Source organism: Bos taurus, chromosome 16, assembly GCF_002263795.3.
Source record: "Bos taurus isolate L1 Dominette 01449 registration number 42190680 breed Hereford chromosome 16, ARS-UCD2.0, whole genome shotgun sequence".
In the NCBI taxonomy this organism is placed as follows: Eukaryota; Metazoa; Chordata; class Mammalia; order Artiodactyla; family Bovidae; genus Bos; species Bos taurus.
In genome coordinates, this window is record NC_037343.1 from 7,076,582 (window position 1) to 7,081,781 (window position 5,200).

Below are 5,200 nucleotides of genomic sequence, written 5' to 3' on the forward strand. Positions count from 1 at the left end.
ATGAGAAGTGTTTAGACAGTTTATGGTTTGACTTGCGCTGTTTAAGAGGGAAACATCGCCTGAGGAAACACACATACATAGAGCTTCAGAATCACAACACATGGGCCCAAACAGGCCCCAAACCTGATTCACAGAAACCCATAGTCTCTAAAAAATTGCTATATCTCATACTACAGCATTCTTCTTTTCTGGAGCATCGTCTCTTCTCTGGACCCCGCGTCCTCACACCCATAGGAATCCAGCATCAGTGACTCTGCAAAGCTAGCTGGCTGAGAGCCCCAGAATACTCTCAGCTAAATTGTTCCTCAGCAGAGGGACGGTCGCTGAATATTTACCATCTTTCATTGGCTGCTCTGGCTGCCTGTGTATTAGAGAGAAATATATCTCCCTCAGTTTTTGGGTCCATGTATCTCTTTTGTTAACAATATATGATTTGTTTTCCTCAGGTAACTAAACTCTTAAAAAATCAATCGTTCCAAAAGAAAACAGAGAGGACCCTTGTTGACCCTCTTTCACTTAAGATCTTTCAGTTTCCAGGAGGAAAAAAATTCTACTGAGGAAAGTACCTACAGTAGTATTGACGGTATTTTTTAGTGTCCTTTTAATCAGGTCTCTGTTGATAACAAAATAAGGTCAATATTTCACCAGCAAGGGAATTGCATACATAAGTGCTAATATACATTGTCAGATTACTGTAACTGTATTTCGCTGAATGAACATAAAGAAGTGAAGCAGGATCTATGTGAGACACAGGACAGTTGAGCTTACCTCCAGGGGTCGGAGAGGTGATTCCTTAGCCCCAGCCTGGGGCAGTTCCACCACGAGGTGCTCCTGGGGAGCTAGAGGGAAACAGAAGGCCATCAGGACAGAGGAGAGGCTGCTTCCAAACATCTCAGGTTTCTTGTTTGTTTGTTTGATGGGACATGGGGTGGAAGGTCATGTACATGAGAGAGGTTAGTAACTGGGGACTGAGCTGCTCTTGAACCCTCTTCTTTGCTGGATGAAGTACAACAAAGGAGACAAGCAGGAAGGCAATGAAAGAGAGTGCCTGCATTTAACTGGTGATAACCAAAGTAATGGGAAAAGTGAAACATTACAATGCATGCCAGCTTTCAATGACAGAGACGCATGTCCCTCCTGGCTGTTAGAGCTTCTGGGAAATCACACCTATCTCCTGGATTACTTCCTAGGTCACTGCATCCTCAGGATCCACTGTTTCAGCTATTGTACTTACCAAGTCTGTGAGACTTTATTCTCGATTAAAAGCAAACTCTTGTTAGAGGACTAAATTCAATACTACCTTTCCAAATAGCTATTATTAATCATGCGATGTTGTTTTCCAGGCTTGATTTTCCAAACAACGTTTGCAAGTCCACTGAGTCAGTGGCGGTTCACACTCACAGAAGTCACACTTTTAGTGGGACAGTTCATTATGGAGAGGAAGCATGGAGTGAACCTGACTGTCTCTGACCCGGCTGTGTATGAGATTTACGACAAGAGTCATGGTCACTAGACTATCATGTTCCACTGTGAGCTTTATTTGACCATTTCCCTCGAATGTGTACTACAGGGTTTAATCATGTTGAGGTTATTGGTAATGTTACCCAGTACAATGAAATACACCTCTGATGATAATATGCTTTTGTCCTTGTGTAAACAAAGACAGGAACACCAACACATATGACTTACACTCTACAAAAGGCCACTCAACACTCAGAATCTGTGACTTGACCAAGAGGATGTGAGTCCCGAGATTCTCTTCCCAATAATGACTGTGCCAAAGTGGGCGATAATCCACCTATGGTTACCCTGGGTTCTTTGACCACTGTGCCCACCTTATAATTATAATGATGGGCAGGATCTGGACCCCTGGGCCTGCTAGTACCTCCAGGGATTGATATAGATGCCAGGACCCCCTTTCCACATGACTGAGGATCACGTGGCTGACTGGCAGGAGCAGCTTACTCATTCAGAAGAGCCAAATTTGGATCAACCCTAGGTACTCAGTTTAGCTTTTCCACTAGGAGGTTAAGATTTTGGGCCATTTGTCCAATTGCCATCTTCACTTGAGGAAAATTAATATTAAGCTATTTTGGGGAATGGGTTCCCTGATAGCTCAGTTGTTGAAGAATCTGCCTGCAATGCTGGAGACCTGTGTTTGATCCCTTGGTTTGGAAGATCTCCTGGAGAAGGGAAAGACTACCCACTCCAGGATTCTGGCCTGGAGAATTCCATGGACTCTAGTGCATGGAGCCGCAAAGATTTGAATACAAACTGAATGACTTTCACTTTCACTTTTGAGGAAAGACTGAGTTGAGGAAAGAATCAGGTAATGTATGGCCAGTGTGCAGTGGTAGTGAGAAGTTTTTGGAAAGTTCACAGTTGACTAGTGCTGTGTAACAGGGAAACATCTCCAGAGGCAACACACACAGACACAGAACTTCAGAATCACACCACCTGGACTCACACAAGGGCCCCCAACCCTGATTCACACAAACCCACAACATCTAAATGATGTAGTTGCTCCCAGGTACCATAGAACAAAGACATTGTTCTTTCCTGGGAGATCAGTCTCTTCTCTGCACCTACAGCTCACACCCTAAGTAGGAATCTAGCATCAGGGCCACTTTCCAACCAGAGCCAGTCAGAGAACCCCACCTTTATCAGTTGGATTGTCCCTCAGCAGAATGATGATCCCTGAATATTTACCGTGTTCACAGCCTTCCCCAGATTCCTGTGATTGCAGAGAAGAAAACAGAGTGAGTGTCTCAGCATCTTGAATTTTCTGCACTAAGTCTTCTGTTATCTGTTTTTTTGTCCTCAGGTAACTAGCACTCTTCATTTCAGTGGCTCCAAAATAAAACAGACAGTCTTCTGTTGGGAAGACTGGTCTGTTTCACATAAGATCTCTCAGTTTTAATTTGACCAATGTTTACAAATTGTTTTTCAAGAAAGAACACTTGCTGCTGAGCAAAGTACCTACAGTAATAAATGATGCTGTCTTATTTAAATGTCCTTTTGAATCAGGACTGTGTTAATAATAGATTTATCCTCTCTACTTTCCCAGCCAAGGATTCGCATGCCTCAGTGGTAATGTAAATTGTCAGATTACTATACCTGTGTTCGATTAAAAGGAAAATAAAGCAGTGAAGCCGCAGCCTTGCCCCAGTAAGAAAGGTGCACTTACATCCACAGTCCTCAGAGGCTCGTCTTCAGCCCAGTCCTGGGGCAGCTCCACCACCATGTCCTCTTGAGGAACTGGAGGGACACAGAACAGCACAGGGACACAGGTAAGGTGCTCACTAACCTCTCAGGAGTCTTTTTCATTGGAGGGGCATGGGGTGGAATGTGTGCATAAGGCATTAGTAACTATGCACTGTGTTGCTGCTGAATCATCCTCTTTGTTGTATAAATAAGAGCAAATCAGAGGAGCAGGAAATAACGAAACAAAACTTCTGTATTTTAACTAGTGATAACCTAACAGTTCGGGCAAAAAGAAACACTGAAATGCATGCCACCTTTCACTGACAGAGACTCATGAAACTCCTGCCTGTTTATATCTTCTGCAAAACCACCCCTATCCAGAAGGATTTCTTCCTAGATCACTGCCTTCCCAGGATTCAGTTTCAGCTGATGCACTTACTAAGTTTTCTGTGAGATTTTGTTCTTGATTAAAAGCAATCTCTGTTAGAGGACTGAATTCAACCCTGCCTTGCCAAATAGCTATAATCTATCATGTGATGTTTCTTCTTAGTCTTCACTGTCCAAACAATATTTGCACGTCCACTGGGTCAGTGTCTGTTCACACTCGTTGAAGCCATACATTTAGAGGGACAGTTCATCATGGAGAGAAAGCATGGGGTAAACGTCGACCTTTTTGGACCCTGGTGTGCAGGAGGTTTACACAAGAGTCAAGGTCACCAAGCAGAGTGTCAAATTCCACTGTGAGATCTATTTGACACCTTCCCTTCAAAGTGTGCTACAGGGTTTAACCAATGTAAGGCTTATGGTAATGTCACCCAGTACAAAGAAATATCTCCCTGATGACAATCTTATTTTGTTCTTGGATAAGCAATAACACTAGCACCAACAGATATGGCCTGTACTGTCTAAATAAGGGAACACAACTGTCAGATCTTTGAATTGACCAGGAGGATAGGAATCCCAAGGTGCCTTTCACAATAATGACTATGCCAATATTGGCAGTAATCCACCTATGTTTGCCCTGGGTTCCATGACTACTGAGCCCATCTTACAATGATGGACACAATCTGGACCTCTGGAGCTATAGTACCTCCAGGCATAAACAGAGATGCAGGGACCCCTTTACTCCATGACTGAGGATCCCATGGTTGAGTGATAAGTACAGGTCAGGGGTCCAGAGCAGACACACTGGGACCACCCCGAGGTTTTCAGTTTATCCTTTTCCACCTAGGAAGTGAGTAGATTGGTCCATTTTTTCTCAGCACCATCTCCATTCCAGCAAAATGAATATTAACCAAATTTGAGGAATAATTGAGTTGAGGAAAGAATTAAGTAATCTATAGCCAGTGCACAGTGTGATCAGAAGTGTTTAGAAAGTTCACAGATGACTTGTGCTGTATAAGAGGGAGACATCTCCTGAAGAAACACACACAGACAGCTTGAGAATCACACTGCATGGGCTCACACATGGGACCCAAACCCACACATCTAAATGATGTAGCTGTGTCCAGGTACCATAGACCACAGACATTTTCTTTCTGGGAGATCAGTCTCTTATCTATACCCCCTCCCTTTACCCCCTTTAGGAATTCAGCATCAGGGCAACTCTCCAAACAGAGCTGGCAAGAGATTGCCACCTTCATCAACTAGATTATTTTCATCAGAGGGATGATCCCTGAATAATTACCATGTTCACTGGCTTGTTCACGTGCCTGCAATTAGAAAGAAGAAAACAGTGTGAGTGTGTCAGTGTCTTGAGTACTGTGCATTCAGGTCTTTTGTTCTCTTTTTCTTGTCAGAAAACCAAATAGGAATGTGCTGTTCAGTCTGTAGCCCCAAAAGAACAATAGAGGACACCTGTGGGAAAGGCTGGCCCTCCTCCTGGAAGAGCACTCCAGCTCATTTTCACCAGTAATTAAAACTTTCTTTTCAGGAAGGAACAGTTTCTGCTGAGGAAACTGCTCCCGATTCCAGTTTTTATTTTATGTTGTCTATT